The sequence below is a fragment of the Myodes glareolus genome, chromosome 8 (genome assembly GCF_982192425.1).
Source record: "Myodes glareolus chromosome 8, mMyoGla1.1, whole genome shotgun sequence".
In the NCBI taxonomy this organism is placed as follows: Eukaryota; Metazoa; Chordata; class Mammalia; order Rodentia; family Cricetidae; genus Myodes; species Myodes glareolus.
The window spans coordinates 45,058,919-45,076,835 of record NC_142033.1 but is presented as its reverse complement, the minus strand read 5'-3'; positions in this window follow the sequence as shown (position 1 = coordinate 45,076,835).

Genomic DNA, 17,917 nt, shown 5'->3' with positions numbered 1-17,917 from the left:
GTCTCCGCCTCCATCTCCCTCCATCGCCAGATGAGGGTTCTATGGTGATATGCAAAATGTTCATCAGTATGGTTGTGGGCCAAGGCCGGTTCAGGCACCCTCTCCTCTGTCCAGAGAACAATCTGGGGATCTCTCCTTGGACCTTGTATCCCCTTTATACTCAAGTCTCTTGTAAACCATAAAATGACTCCCTTAGTTGAGGTATATACTTCCCTGATCCCATATCTATCCATTCTCCCTCCCCCCCATCCCAGTCCCCCGATCTTTCCCCATTCCTCCCCTACTCCCTTCTCTCTAACCCTCTCCCCTTCCAACAGCCCCCCATCCCCCCCATGCACCCGAGGTTACCTGGCACTCTTGTTTATTTCCAATCTCCAGGAGGATAGCTACATGATTTTCGTCAGGTTCACCTTCTTATTTAGCTTCTCTAGGATCACGAATAATAGGCTCAAAGACCTTTAATTACGGTTACAATCCACTTATGAGTGAATACATACCATATTCCTCTTTTTGGGACTGGCTTACCTCACTCAGTAAAGCGTTTTCTATTTCCATCCATTTGCATGCAAAATTCAAGATGTCATTGTTTTTTACCGCTGAGTAAAACTCTAATGTATATATGTTCCACACCTTTTTTAACCATTCTTCTATTGAGGGGCACCTAGGTTGTTTCCAGGTTCTGGCTACTACAAATAATGCAGCTATGAACATAGTTGAACAAATGCTTTTGTAGTATGTTAGGGCATCTCTTGGGTATATTCCCAAGAGTGGAATTGCTGAGTCCTGAGGGAGGCTGACTCCCAGTTTCCTGAGAAACCGCCACACTGATTTCCAAAGTGGCTGCACAAGTTTGCATTCCCACCAACAATGGATGAGTGTTCCCCTCATTCCACATCCTCTCCAGCATAGGCTATCATTGATGTTTTTGAGTTTGGCTATTCTGACAGGTGTAAGATGATACCTCAAAGTTGTTTTGATTTGCATTACCCTGATCACTAAGGAGGTTGAGCATGACCTTAAGTGCTTTTTAGCCATTCGAAGTTCATAGGTTGTGAATTCTCTGTTCAGTTCAGTACCCCTTTTTTTAATTGGGTTAATTAGAGTTTTAGTGTCTAGTTTCTTGAGTTGTTTGTATATTTTGGAGATGAGACCTTTGTCTGTTGAGGGGTTTGTGAATATCTTCTCCCAGTCAGAAGGCAGCCTTTTTGTCCTACTGACAGTGTCCTTTGCTTTACAGAAGCTTCTCAGTTTCAGTAGATCCCATTTATTTATTGTTTCTCTTATTGTCTGCGCTCCTAGGGTTCTGCTTAGAAAGTGGTCTCCTGTGCCTATGTCTTGTAGACTACTTCCCACTTTCTCTTCTATCAGGTTCAAAGTGGTCAGATTAATGTTGATGTCTTTAATCCATTTGGACCTGAGTTTTGTGCATGGTGATAGATATGGATCTATTTTCATTCTTCTACAGGTTGACATCCAGTTATGCCAGCACCATTTGTTAAAGATGCTATCCTTCTTCCATTGTATAGCTTTAGCTCCCTTGTCAAAAATCAGGTGTTCATACGTTTGTGGGTTAATACCCGGGTCTTCTATTCGATTCCATAGGTCTACTTCTCTGTTGTTATGCCAATACCAAGCTGTTTTCAATACTGTTGCTCTGTAATAGAGTTTGAAGTCAGGGATGGTAATGCCTCCAGAAGTTCCTTTATTGTATAAGATTGTTTTGGCTATCCTGGGTTTTTTGTTTTGCCATATGAACTTGATTACTGTTCTCTCCAGTTCTGTGAAGAAGTTTGATGGGATTTTGATGGGAATTGCATTGAATCTATAGATTGCTTTTGGTAGAATTGCCATTTTTACTATGTTGATTCTCCCAATCCAAGAGCAGCGGAGGTCTTTCCATTTTCTGGTATCCTCCTCAATTTCTTTCTTCAAAGACTTAAAGTTCTTATCAAATAGGTCATTCACTTCCTTGGTTAGAGTTACCCAAAGATATTTTATGCTATTTGTGGCTATCATGAAAGGTGATGTTTCTCTGATTTCCCTCTCTGCTTCTTTACCCTTTGTGTATAGGAGGGCTACCGATTTTTTGGAGTTGATCTTGTATTCTGCCACATTACTAAAGGCGTTTATCAACTGAAGGAGTTCTTTGGTAGAGTTTTGGGGATCGCTTATGTACACTATCATATCATCTGCAAATAACAAAAGTTTAACTTCATCCTTTCCAATTCGTATCCCCTCGATCCCCTTATGTTGTCTTATTGCTATTGCTAGAACTTCAAGCACTATATTGAAGAGGTATGGTGAGAGTGGACAGCCTTGTCGTGTTCCTGATTTTAGAGGAAAGGCTTTGAGTTTCTCGCCATTCAATTTGATGTTAGCTGACGGCTTGCTGTATATTGCTTTTATTATATTTAGGTATGATCCTTGTATCCCCAGTCTCTCCAACACCTTTATCATAAATGGGTGTTGAATTTTGTCAAATGCTTTTTCAGCATCCAATGAAATGATCATATGGTTTTTTTCTTTCAGTTTATTTATATGATGGATTACATTGATAGATTTGCATATGTTGAACCAGCCCTGCATCTCTGGGATGAAGCCCACTTGATCATAATGGATAATTTTTCTAATGTATTCTTGGATTCGGTTTGCCAGTATTTTATTGAGTATTTTTGCGTCAATGTTCATGAGTGAGATTGGTCTGAAATTCTCTTTCTTGGTTGTGTCTTTGTATGGGTTTGGTATCAGGGTAACTGAAGCCTCATAAAAAGAGTTTGGCAATGATTCTTCTGTTTCTATATTGTGAAATACATTAAGGAGTATAGGTATTAGCTCTTCCTGGAAGTTCTGGTAGAATTCTGCATTGATACCAACTGGTCCTGGGCTTTTTTTGGTAGGGAGATTTTTAATAACAACTTCTAATTCTTCACGACTGACAGGTCTGTTTAGATTGTTCACCTGGTCTTGGTTCAACTTTGGTATATGGTACTTATCTAAAAAAATGTCCATTTCTTGTACATTTTCCAACTTTGTGGCATTTAAATTTTCGTAGTAAGATCTAATGATTCTCTGAATTTCCTCTGCGTCTGTGGTTATGTCCCCCTTTTCATTTCTGATCTTATTAATTTGCATGTTCTTTCTCTGCCGTTTGATTAATTTGGCTAGGGGCTTGTCGATCTTGTTGATTTTCTCCAAGAACCAGCTTTTTGATTCATTGATTCTTTGGATTGTTTTCTCTATTTCTATTTTGTTGATTTCAGCCCTCAGTTTGATTATTTCCAGTCTTCTACTCCTCCTGGGTGAATCAGCTTCTTTTTTTTCGAGAGCTTTCAAGTGTGCTGTTAAGTCTCCAATGTGTGCTTTCTCCGTTTTCTTTAATTGGGCACTTAGTGCTATGAACTTTCCTCTTAGCACTGCTTTCATAGTGTCCCATAGGTTTGAGTATGTTGTGTCTTTATTTTCATTAAATTCAAGGAAGACTTTAATTTCTTTCTTTATTTCTTCCTTGACCCAGGGGTGATTCAGTAGTTGACTATTCAACTTCCATGAATTTGTTGGCTTCCTGGGGGTAGCACTGTTGTTGAATTCTAACTTTAATCCATGGTGGTCTGACAAGACACAGGTGGTTACTAATATTTTTTTGTATCTGTGGAAGTTTCCTTTGTTACCCAGTATGTGGTCAATTTTCGAGAAGGTTCCATGAGCTGCAGAGAAGAAGGTATATTCTTTCCTATTTGGGTGGAACGTTCTATAGATGTCTGTTAAGTCCATTTGATTCAATACCTCCAATAATTCTCTTATTTCTCTGTTAGGTTTCTGTCTGATTGACCTGTCCATTGGTGAGAGAGGAGTGTTGAAGTCTCCTACTATTAGTGTGTGTGGTTTGATGACTGCCTTGAGTTCTAGAAGTGTTTCTTTTACATAAGTAGGAGGCTTTATATTAGGGGCATAGATATTCAGGATTGAGACTTCCTCCTGATGAATTTTTCCTGTTATGAGTATAAAATGTCCATCTCCATCTCTTCTGATTGATTTTAGTTTGACGTCAATGTTGTTGGAAATTAAAATGGCCACACCTGCTTGTTTCTTAGGTCCATTTGCTTGAAAAACCTTTTCCCAGCCCTTTACTCTGAATAGATGTCTATCTTTGTGTTTGAGGTGTGTTTCTTGTAAACAGCAGAATGTTGGATCCTGTTTTCGTATCAAATCTCTTAGTCTGTGCCTTTTTATAGGTTAATTGAGTCCATTAATATTAAGTGATATTAATGACCAGTGGTTGTTGACTCCGGTTATTATTATTTTTTGTTTATTTGTTTAATAGAGTTTGTATGTGTCCCTTTTTTGAGTTAAGCTCGTGAAGGGTCGCTAGATGTCTAAGTTATTGAAGGTAATGTTGGCAATGTTGGATTCCTTGGGTTGCGATTTTCCTTCTATTACTTTCATTAAGGCTGGGTTTGTGGCTACGAATTGTTTAAATTTGTTCTTATCTTGGAATATTTTGTTTTCTCCATTGATAGTGAACGATAGCTTGGCTGGGTATAGTTCTGGGTTTGCATCCATGCTCTCTTAGTTTCTGCAGTACCTCTATCCAGGACCTTCTGGCTTTCATGGTTTCCATAGAGAAGTCCGGTGTAAGTCTGATAGGTTTACCTTTATAAGTTACTTGCCCTTTTTCCTTTGCAGCTCTTAATATTCTTTCTTTAATCTGTATGTTTTGTGTTTTGATTATTATATGGCGAGGGGATGTTTTTTTTTTTTGATCAAGTCTATTCGGTGTTCTGTATGCTTCTTGAACCTTCATAGGAATATCATTCTTTATGTTGGGAAAGTTTTCTTCTATTATTTTGTTGAATATATTTTCTGGTCCTTTGATCTGCAGTTCTTCTCCTTCTTTGATCCCTATTATTCTTAGATTTGGTTTTTTTATTGTGTCCCAGATTTCTTGAATGTTTTGTGATGAGAATTTACTGGATTTGCTGTTTTCTTTGATCAGAGCATTTATTTTCTCTATGGTATCTTCAGACTCTGAGATTCGTTCTTCCATCTCTTGTATCCTATTGGTTATGCTAGATTCTGTAGTCTCTGTTCATTTACCTAGATTTTCCATATCCAGCCGGCCCTCGTTTTGTGTTTTCTTCATTGCCTCCATTTCTGTTTTCAATTCTTGCACTGTTTCCTTTACCTCTTTGATTGTTTTTTCTTGGTTTCTTAGGGTATCATTCATGGATTTACTCATTTCTTCGATCTTTTTGTTATATTTCTCATCCATTTCTTTACTCATTTCTTCAATCTTTTTGTTGTACTTCTCATCCAGTTCTTTAAGGGAGTTATTCATATCCTGTTTAAGGGACTCTATTGCTTTCATAATGGCATTTTTTTCTGCTTCTTCCGAATTAAGAGGTTCAAGACCTTCTATTGTAGGGTCATTGGTATCTGGTGTTTTCATGTTGTTTTTTAGATTGTTGGAGGAGTTCTTGCCTTGGCGTCTGCCCATCTCTTCCTTCAAATGCTCTCTACTGTATCTTCTGGTACCAGGTCAGGTTCCCTTGTTGGGCAGGGACTTCACAGACAGAAGGTCTACCTTTCGGCAGGTAGTCTATTGAAACACAGGCACTCCCTCCTGCCGGGTTGCACTCACAGCCCAGGCCCAGTGCGCAAGGGAGCTGCTCTGGGGAGATCTTGTGTCCCCAGAAGGAAGGGGGGAAGAGAGGAAGGTGTGCCTGGATAAAGACTGGGACAGGATTCGGGAGAGCTCTGCAGGGAGGATCCTCCTCTGCCTTGTGACCAGAAAGTCGAGGGGGGCGGGGAAAGTCTGAATTCCTCCTAGCCAAAGCCCTAGGGACAGGAGAAAACTCACCCCTCCTCCAATGGATGTCTGTTAGAAGATCACTGTCTCTTGCTGGCCAGGAGTGTGGCTGAGCTGAGACAGAGCTTACCTATCCTCAGGCAGGCTCTCAAAGCAAAGGAACTGCCCCTGCTGGCCTGAGCCTACTTCCCAGGCCCAGCGTGCAAGGGAGCAGCTCTGGGGAGATCTTGTGGCCCCAGAGGGGAGGGGGGAAGAGAGGAAGGTGTACCTGGATATAGGCTGGGATGGGATTCGGGAGAGCTCCGCAGGGAGGACCCGCCTCTGCCTGGTGACCAGAAAGTCAAGGGGGGCTGGGAAAGTCTGAATTCCTCCTAGCCAAAGCCCTAGGGACAGGAGAAAACTCACCCCTCCTCCAATGGATGTCTGCTAGAAGATCACTGTCTCTTGCTGGCCAGGAGTGTGGCTGAGCTGAGACAGAGCTTGCCTGTCCTCAGGCAGGCTCTCCAAGCAAAGGAACTGCCCCTGCCGGCCTGAGCCCACAGTTCAGGCCCAGTGTGCAAGGGAGCAGCTCTGGGGAGATCTTGTGGCCCTAGAGGGGAGGGGGGAAGAGAGGAAGGTGTACCTGGATAAAGGCTAGGACAGAATTCGGGAGATCTCTGCTGGGAGGGCCCGCCTCTGCCTGGTGACCAGAAAGTCCCACAGCTTTCTTATAGAGGTAACATTTAGCTGATGCTAACTTACCATTTTTGAGGGTTACTCCATTATCATCGTGTCAGGAAGCATGGTGGCACATGAGCAGCCATGGTGCTGGAGAAGGAGCAGAGAGTTTTACATCTTGATCTGCCAGCAACAAGAACTGAACAATGAAACTGGGCATAACTTGAGCATAGGAAACCTCAAAGCCTGCACCCAGAGTGACACTTTCTGAAACAAGGCTATACCTACTCCAACAAGGCCACACATCCTAAAAGTCCCAATCACTGTGTGGGCCATTTTCTTTCAAACCACCACAGTTAGAGTAGTCCAAGTGACTTCCCAAATGGTACAAGTAATTGATATTTCCCTTGGCTCCCTCGCAAAATGTGAAGTTTAGACTATATTGCCAAAAAATGCTACACAACTGGGACACAGCACTGTGTTGCCTGTGAAGCATAGGAATGATCAACACAGCAACATAGTCCTAAAGGTGCAATAGTGGCACCCATATCCTGGCAGTAACCAATAGATACCTGATTTAGTGACCACTCAACAGAAGAGAAAACATATCTGGTACTAGTTTTCTAGCTGTACTACCCACAGTTGATGTGGTACTGGATATTAAAAGAGAGTCTACTTTTCTAAACTAGTACAATTCAAACTAAATTCTGAAATTTACCATTGTACCCACAGAGAAGCATAGCTCACCTCTCAATAAAAATCTCTACAGCAAACAGTGACCATTTACACAAAATCAAAGAAGGACAAAATACCAAGACCAATAAATTTTGGAGATTCCAGACCCAATGAATGTACTGCAACATAACTACTGCACCTAAGTATCAGAGAATTTGCATAAAAGGAGGGCAAAGATAATAGGAGTCAGAGGACCAAGGATTGTGCTTTGAGACTAAGAAATGTGTCTCATAGAAATGGCTGTGGAGAGAGAGAGAATTAGCCTATCCTGAAGATAAGCTTCCAATTAGTTATGCAAGGCAAAAGTGGTCATCTCTGCAATCTTATATGTATAAAAAATAAAAACAACCTCAGCAGATTATATATGCATACATACATACATATATTTGTTCACACACACACATACACAAACTCTCACACATACCCACACACAAAGAAAAAGAACACATCATTTTGCATTTTGAAAGGGAATGAGCACATACATGGGAACAGCTGGAGTAAGGAGACAAGAAAGGCATTGGAGAAAGTAAAGAGGGAATATAATGTAGTTTTATTTTTAATTTAAAAGACATTTAAATATAAACTAAATTATAATTGACTTAAAACCAAAGGAAAAGAAAAGAAAGAGAAGTTTGTTTGGCTATTTATAACATATATTCTCCATTAATTAGACTATCATCCAGTTAGTAACAACATAGAAGAAACGGGGAATTGAATGATAAAAGCATTGCAGTATAGTGACTTAGTGAAAGTTCTCAGAGATTTCAGAAAAAATAAGCAAAACAGAATGCAGTGGAAGCAGTAAATGCATCTAATTAGTCTAGTATAGATACTAAGATCTAAGGGTATGTGAAGGCATAGAATAAAAAAAAACACATGCTGCGGGAGACTGAGGCAAGATTGAAAAATAAATAGATGGATAAAAATATAAGTAAGTAAAGAAATAAATAAATAAAAGAACCCAATACGGGTTTCTTTTGCAGGAATCAAGAGAGCAGACAGTGGTTTAAACGAAACTGAGTGAATGTGTGCTCCAGTAGCACACATTTTATATGTGTTTATTCTTTCTTCTTGTCTATAAAGTGCTCAAAATACAGAATAATTTAACGAAGTAAAAACAAGAGACTATGCTTCAGAAAAATCAAGTAAATGAGCATGTATATCACATTAAATTGAAGTCAGAAAGATAAGCCATATGAGGATGTATGCTGTTTAATTTATGTAACAGGAAATAGAATCACGTGTGCAGGAGTTTGTACATTAGGAGTCTTGTAGGTGGCGATGTTATAGTATTAATTATTTATGACACCTCTAGAACAGAAGTACAGGGATATCTTTTAAAAGAAAATTTGGAAGAGTGGGAATTCAGAGTGGAGAAAGTAACACATACAATGGATTATTTGATAAATTATAAAGTATAAATGCATGAAGACTTCTACCACAGCAAAGGTAAGGTGAGGTGTGGAGAAGATATAGGATACAGGATCAGTAAGGTTATTTTGTCAGGAAAGCACTTACTTCACAAGCATGGGAACCCAAGTTCAGATCCCAGCTTCCACATAAATAGCAGAGTTTAGGGGTATGTGCTTGTAAGCATAGTGCCTAAAGGTGGAAATAAGAGGATTCTCAAGGTGACTGACTAGCTAGTTTAATCAATTGTGAACTCAAGGTTAGTGGGACTATGTCTCACTAACTCACTAAAAATAAGGCAATAAAATAGTTGAGCAAAACATAATGCTGACCTCTGCCCTCCAAAAGAGCAGGTAAATCCATACATGAATGCAAAACTATACACACACACAGACAACAAGAGGTTGGGATGCATATGATATTGACTCTTCAGATGAGTTAGAGTCAGAGAAGGACGATAGACACATTGTTTAATGGTAGAGATTGGACAAAGAATACAAATAGAGTATTGATGAACACTGTTGAAAATAGTGAAAGCAATTGTTCAATTAACCAGTGATTCAGTATATACTATTCAACTTTGACAAATGTGCTGATTCAGCTATTGTTTGAATGCTGTTTACTCTACATTGGGATGATGATACTTAACATGATGTAAAGATCTTTGTAGAATATACTGTAAAGAAACGTTAGTGAACCTTCAAAGATTATTCTTTTTCTTTTCTTCAGAGATATGTAGAAAATGCTCAGAGAATAAAATTGTTCCAGGTTTTGACGATAGCAGAAAGTGAGAAGTAAGCACAATTACCTTCAACAGGAACTTTGAACACAGTACTCACCCTACAACCACATCACATCATCCTCCCATGAGCATTACACAATGTGCACAGTCAGCTAACATTGTCTTCCCATGATGTAAATGTACACTCGAGAAGGAAGTTTTCATATACAATGAAAGTTAAGGATTTTATAATGAAAAATTTCTTAGGGTTTTAAACAATGCCTTGGAGAATAGAAAGGTCTCATAGGATTCCTAGCACAAAATATGTTTTCCCGCTGCTCACATTTAATTTTTCACTGTGTACTGACAGGAAGAGCAGAGACAAACTTCTGGGATTTACTGTTTCCTCTTGGGAATACAAGGACATTGAAATCTTTCACAAGAGGCAATCTCAACAGCAGAGCCCTTCAACTACCCAACTGAGAGCAGAATCTTACAAAGCTAGGGTATGGTTTTAATACACTAATTTTCTTGAATGATGCTAATTTTACAGTCAGTATTTCTCAGATATCTTTGCTGCATGACTTTCCATTAAACCATCATTTTCATTCTGCATGAGGCGTATGCTACTCAGTATGTTGGAAGCCTCATAGGTTCTGAAATGACTAAACAGCTATCTGCTCATCAGAAATTCATGAAGGTGATTTATATTTTTCTGGCTTTCAACCAGAGTGAGCTGTTTGCTTGGCCATGTCCTCCTCATAGAATGCAATCATGAATATATTACTACGTATTATGGAGTTATGATCACGTCTATCATAATTCCATCACAGAGAAGATGGATGATCTTGTTTCATAAATATTTTGTTGAAGTCAAGATACTACAGCTAATCAAGATCATGGAGAATATAATCACCAATAACATATTTTGCATTTTAGAGTCACTGACAGTTTATTTCGAGTATTCTAGAAAACATGTTTTTAAGTGATGGAATGCTGACTGCCTTAATTAAGTTATTATCAAACCATAAATAAACATTGTATTTCATGAATGAACTATAATTTACCAATTTAAAATTTGGAAATTGAAATTTCAGTCAAAAAGTTTTAGTTACTCCCAAGGTATTAGTAATCACTGTTACACCATTGGGCATATCTTGCCAGACCAGACAAAATTGTCTTTCATAGGTTTTACAGCAGAGATGTACAGAAGAAGCCTGAGTAAAATCTCCTGATGCTATAAGATCTAGCCATCATGTAAGCTACCAGATCAGTACCAGCTTAATTTCCCTGAACCCTGTGACTGAAATATGTACTGTCTTCAGCAATAGGGTCTTGTTCTGAAGATCTGACAGTAACTAAGAGAAATGGTAATAATGTGAATTCATGTTCTCCCCATTGCAGATGGTTCTTAGAGCTTCCTGACCAACAAAGAATGTCTAAAGGATATACCCCACACCAAGCACTGAGGGTTTTGTTTGATAATATATGTTTTCTTGAGGGAGCATCATTCCTTCATATGAGGTAATTCTAATTGAACTATTCGTGAAGACACACACATGAGCACACATATTATATAAATATATAGAGTGCATAAATTATATAAATATATAAAATACACAAATATATTGCATATTTATATGTTTTATAAAAAGTCATAGAGAAACCTCTGATCTTATAAGCATTCTTTAGTATATACGACGTTACAGAACTGAAGTATTCTGAGCCAACTTATAAAATCAGAAAATTCCCTTTGGCTCTTATCAAATATCCTCAGTATTATTTCTACACCTTCCGTTATCCTTCAGCATCCCCTTCGTTTGCCCTGCCTATTTCACTCCTCTTTGTTTTAATTCTTTCCCCCTTCATAATACTTGTATTTTATTACACTACTGCTCTCTAATTCCTTTCTCTACTTCCAAGGTGTCCCTTCCCACAGCTTTGGCTTCTACAGCTACTACTAGTTACATACTCACACTAAAGATGTAGAGCTAGGATCCACACATAACAAAGAACATGTGGCATTTTTTCTGGGTTATGGTTAACTTACTCAATATGGTACTTTCCAGTTGCACCCATTTATTTTCAAACTTCATAGCTGCAATTTTCTTTCTAGAGGAAGAGAATGTCATTGTGTGTAGTCACTGTGTATCCACTCTCCATTTATCAGCTAATAGGAATTTAGGTTGTTTCCATGTTGGTAGTATATTTTTCTTATTACACACTCAGAAGTGCCCATGAGTTACAGCATTCATTGATTATGTTACAGTTCAACAACTTTACATGGGGGTTCCATATGTATTTCCTTACAGATTTTATTTTCAGTAATGCCTTTTATGTTACTCTGGGTACAAGTTTTCCTTTCACTACAGACGTAAGTTATTTTTAGTACTTTATCCCTCAATGTGTTGAAAACTGCGTTTTAAATATCTTTTGAAGTGTGTGTGTGTGTGTGTGTGTGTGTGTGTGTGTGTGTGTGTGTGTATGTATGCGTCTGCATTCCACAGTACAGGTGTTGAGGTCAAAGGACAGATGTGTGAATTTATTTTCTAATGTTCAAACTCAGATTATCAGCCTTGGAAATAACTTAACCAATGAAGCATCTTGTTGACACTGAAAAGCGTATTTTAAAAATTTACATTGGTAAATGCAAAGGCCATATTTCAAGCAGGTTCTCAAATTAGATGCATTTTTAACCAGCTTGTTACAGAACTAAGGCTATTTCCCACACCAGATGGATCTACTGAGCCCACCTAGTTGCAGTATTCATCTATTCAAACTGATTGAAAAGAATACCAGCTATGTGATTGTGACCCTGGAGAAATCATTACAAAAGGAGCGCCTGCTATTTGCTTTGAAGAATCCCTACTGATATTGTTGGGATGTTCTTTGCTTCCTACATAACCTACAATTAAAGAGGGATCATCTCAAATATCACTGCAAATCTGTGAAAATATGTCTAGGTATGCTCAAATTATATTAAAATTGGGGGGAAAGACCACAGAATTTTTTTATTTAAATAGGAGCTTTGTTTACTTCAGGCCTTTCTCTAATAGACCATATAAACCTTTCATATAACAAAAGAGATTTTTGGATCTTATGAGAAAGCCATTAAATATTTAGGATGAAGCTAATTTATCTTTAAATTAAACCAAAAAAATGTATATCTAAAACTTGCAAAATATTCCTAACAGAGTTTGGCATTTTGTATTAGTATTTTAAAGAGTTTCATACATGAATACAATGTATTTTGATCACATCTAACCTTCCATCCCATATATATATGTGTGTATATATATATACACATATATATATGTATGTATATATGTATAAAATCCTCCAGTATCCTCCCCTAACACATACCCTCAACTCATTGCATGCCATTTTCTTTAAATATATACACACAGAGAAACACACACACTCTATATATACTTATATACATTATATGTGTGTCTGTCTGTGTGTGTGTGTATACATATACACAGATATAAAAAGTGTGGAGTCCGATTAGTGTTTCCTTGCCTATGTGAACATGGTATGGGACTAATGACTGAGTCATAGACGACATATCAGAAACTCATTCCTAAGTAAAACTGTTTCTCCTTCATTGCCCAGCTACTTAGTGTATGTAGTTCTGCTGAGAGTGAGGGAGAGCTTTTACACCCTCTCCAAACCATGCTGGTGTGGTATTGTGCCGATCTTATCCAGGGAAGCAGAGCTGTGGAGAGTTCATGGATGCAACAATCATGTGCCATAGAAGTCAAAAGACTGGTAAAGTTGATGTAACTTTAAAATAGGATCTCCAAGATACTTTATTAAATTTGACAGTTAAATTGCAATAGATGCCTTTTAAATTCATTCTAAAAACCAGTCTCTGGAAACTAGGCATCCCACATAAATGATGTCAAAGAATTTACAGCAAAATTCTTTGAAACAAAATATCAAGCATGAAACATTTAATTCCTAAAATTAAGTTCTAACTAATTTTAACAACTTTATAGAGGCCTAATAAAGTACAAAAGATCATGTATACTTTGTATAGGTTAATTTTAATTTCAAATTCAAATTTAATTCATTTAATTCAAATGTTTTCTTTGTTCGACCTAATCATTTTCCCCATTCTGTCACATTATGTTACTCTTTCTTATTTATGAAATAAAAAATTTAAAGTATTTTTTCTTACCAAAATTTGAGTTCCTAGTAGAGTAATATTAACTAGAGTTGCCACTCCATCCCTCTGGTTAACATAACTTATACATCTTACATAGTTGAAGCTTGTTCCTGGTACTCCATATCTTTCCATTGTCCCCCAGCACTAAATTTAAATGGGCACAATTATTTTTCATAGAATTTGTTTTTTTTCTGGCATTAAGTATAATTCTGATCATTAAAATCATTTAACAATTATTCCTATAGGCAGAAGTTTCTGTCCTGCCTGGTCCAACATCTCTTCAGTCTCTCCCCCCCAAAAAAAACCACAGGGGCTTACACCAATTATAAACTGTTTGGCCTATTAGATCAGGCTTATTATAAACTAGCTCTTACAGCTTAAATTAACCCATAATTCTTATTTATGGTTAGCTTTGTGGCTTGGTACGTTTTCTCAGTTTAACATTTTCATCTTGCTTCCTCTGTGTCTGGGTGGCAGCTACTTACTGAGTTTTTCCTCTTCCCAGAATTCTCGTAGTCTGATCACCCCAGTAGTACTTCCTGCCTGGCTATTGACCAATCATTATTTTATTAAACTAAAATGAGTGACAAGTATTTACAGGGTACAAGATCATTATCTCATTGCACATACTAATAAATGTAAAAGTATGAATTATAATATGATGATATAAGCTTGAAATATGTTTTATTTTCAACTTTCACTTACACGTGAAACTTTGTGTGTGTTACTTTTTATTGGCACTATATATTTGATTATGTAGGAAGTATTTAAAAACAATGTTGAAACTTATATGAGCAATTAAATATGAAAATGTAATTTTATGCCTGGATATTTACAATTTTAATATTTCAGGAAACACTCAGGCACACCTATGAGAATGACTATTTCAGCCACTCCATATTTTTTTGTAGAAATTCAGAATTTTTACAAATAATCATCATGTCGTGAGCATTCTACATCTTTATTGCAAACTGATCTGCATCTTTTTTGCAATACCAATCAAAATTCTAGCACTATTTATTAATAAACAAATAAATGAACAATCCAATGAATTATCAAATAAGATAATGCTTAGGGTCATATTGCAAAATGTTATTTAAAATTATAAAATAGAACAATAGTAACAAAAACACCACGGCATTGCAAATAAAAAGATACTTTTATTTAATCCAATAAATACAAAGTGTTTATACAAATAAATAAGTGTCCAGATATAAATCCATGAAAATAGTTATCTGATTTTTGAGAAAGATCACAGTTTTTGAGAAAGATTCCACCATCTTCAGTAACTAATCCTAGGAAACCTCAATTTAAACATGAAGGGAAGTGGAGATAGATTCTTATTTCCCATCTTGCTTAAAGCTTAAATCAAAGGAGACTAGCAACCTCAACATTCAACAATGTGATGTACATTCCTTCCTATTTGCTCCCTTCTCAACCATTTGTGTTTTCTTTTGTGAGAATACTGTGTTGAGATCTGTACCCCATTTTAAAATTTGGTATTTATTTTTTTCATTTTTTTGACTTCTCAAAAAATATATAGTTTACAGATTAACCCTCTGCGCAATGTGTACATATCTTTGCTCATTCTGAAGTATGTCACTTTGTATGTTCTAGATAACAGTCCTCTGTAAGATGGCAAAAATTTTTTTTTCTACTTGATGGGATTACTACTCATTACGTTCACAAAATTCCTTGCTTACAGATTCATGTCAGAGTTATAATATCCAGATTGCTTGTCATATCTAATAAACTACCTGAGTGTTGCTTACCTAAAGCTGAGGTAGCAAGCACAGGGGTTGCACAGGTCTAGCCATAATGGGTCTCTGGACGGAGGATGGAAGTAGGCACAAGACACATTCCTAACCAAGAACTGATCTCCACTTGATAACCACTCACAAATTAAAATTTAGTTTTCTCTAATGTTGTTTTACTGGCTATACAAACCACTTCTACTGATGAAGACCATGCCTGCAGCAGATAGTAAATGTGAATGAACTCAATGGTTTTATAGTTTCTTCATTTTCTTCAGAATGCTTTGTCAGAGATTTTATTTTTATTATTATTTCATTTTTACCCTTCAGGTCTTTCCCTTTTCCATTTTCTGCTTTTAAAAGATTTCTATGCATAGCAATTTATGCGCCTCTATATCTATACGTTTCTTGTGCTTTACTTTGGGCTCTTTGCTTTTTGTTTGTTTATTTGTTGTTTGTTTAATCTTATTCAAGATTTTTTGGTATTCTTTTATCTTGATTATCATTTTTTTCTATTTTCTTAGGTATCTGTTTGTATTATAATAAGAGAGAAGAAGAAAGGATGTGGATTTTGGGTGAGAATAGCCATGGTAAAGACACTTGCTTTAAAACTGATGACCTCAGTTCAAGCCATGAGACCAACAAGGATTAGAGAAATGAATTTCACAGTTGTCTTCTGGCTTCCTCATTAATGCCTTGGCATTTCTGTGTATGCCCACATATCCATATTAATGTGTAAAAAATAAATAAAACAAAATGTAATAAATTTTATTTAAAATTATATTTATTTATTTTTTTAATTTCATTTGACATTATTGTTATGGTTTTTCACTTTTTAAAAATTAAAAGTAACAAAAGTAATGAGCATACATACAAGCAATAATTTATGAACTCAATAATTTATATTTATTACATATATACGCTTATGTAAGCATATATGTGCATACAACGACAATTAACTTTTAAAAGGCCATAAATAGGAGTTTCCTTCGGGCCTTGGCAGGGTCCCGGTGAGGAGGAGCTTGGGTGTTCCCCGACCCCATAGACGCCCAGGTCGCCCTGCAGTGCTGGCTACCCCCTCCCGCCTGCCATCCCAGCTCCCATCCAGGTACGAATTCCTATATTTCTCCCTTCCCCCTGGGGCCATAAAATTTCCCCAGCTCAGCTGCCTTGCGAGCTGGGCCTGGGCTGTAGGCGCAGCCCGGCTCGAGGCAGTTCCTGGGTCTTAAAGGCCTCCCTGAGGACAGGTGGACCAGGTGCCAGCTCAGCCACATTCCTGACCAGCAGGGGCCCTGACTTCTAGCAGAGGGCCATTGTAGGGGTGAGTTTGCTTCGGGCCTTGACAGGGTCCTGGTGAGGAAGAGCTTTGGCGTTCCCCGACCCCACAGTCGCCCAGGTCGCCCTGCAGTGCTGGCTACCCCCTCCCGCCTGCCATCCCAGCTCCCATCCAGGTACGAATTCCTATATTTCTCCCTTCCCCCTGGGTCCATAAAATTTTCCCCAGCTCAGCTGCCTTGCAAGCTGAGCCTGCATTGTAAGCGCATCCAGGAAAGAGGGAGTGCCTGTGCTTCAATAGCCTGCCTGAGGAAAGGTGGGCATTCTGTCAGTGAAGTCCCTGCCCAAGAAGGGAACCTGACCCGGTAACAGAAGTTCCAATAGGGAACATTTGAAGTAAGAGATGGGCAGACGCCAGGGCAAGACCTCATCCAACAATCTGAAAAACAACATGAAAACACCAGATCCCAAGGACCCTACAACAGAAGGACTTGAACACCTTAACCCAGAAGAAGTGGAAAAAAGTGCCATTATGAAAGCAATAGAGTCCCTTAAACAGGTTATGAATAACTCCCTTAAAGAATTGGATGAGAAATATAACAAAAAGTTTGAAGAAATGAGTATAGAAATTGATGAGAAATATAACAAAAAGTTTGAAGAAATAAGTAAATCTGTGAATGAGACCCTGAGAAACCAAGAAAAAACAATCAAACAAGTAAAGGAAACAGTGCAAGAATTGAAAACTGAAATGGAGGCAATGAAGAAAACACAAACGGAGAACCGGCTGGATATGGAAAACCTAGGTAAATGAACGGAGACTACAGAATCAAGCATAACCAATAGAATACAAGAGATAGAAGAACTAATCTCGGAATCTGAAGATACCATAGAGAAAATAAATGCTCTGGTCAAAGAAAACGGCAAATACGACAAATTCTCTTCACAAAACATTCAGGAAATCTGGGACACAATAAAAAAACCAAATCTAAGAATAATAGGGATTGAAGAAGCAGAAGAACTGCAGATCAAAGGCCCAGAAAATATATTCAACAAAATTATAGAAGAAAACTTTCCCAACCTAAAGAACGATATTCCTATGAAGGTTCAAGAAGCATACAGAACACCGAATAGACTGGATCAGAAAAAAACATCCCCTCGCCATATAATAATCAAAACACAAAACATAAATATTAAAGAAAAAATTTTAAGAGCTGCAAAGGAAAAAGGTCAAGTAACTTATAAAGGTAAACCTATCAGGCTTACACCGGATTTCTCTATGGAAACCATGAAAGCCAGAAGATCCTGGATAGAGGTACTGCAGAAACTAAGAGAGCATGGATGCAAACCCAGACTACTATACCCAGCCAAGCTATTGTTCACTATCAACG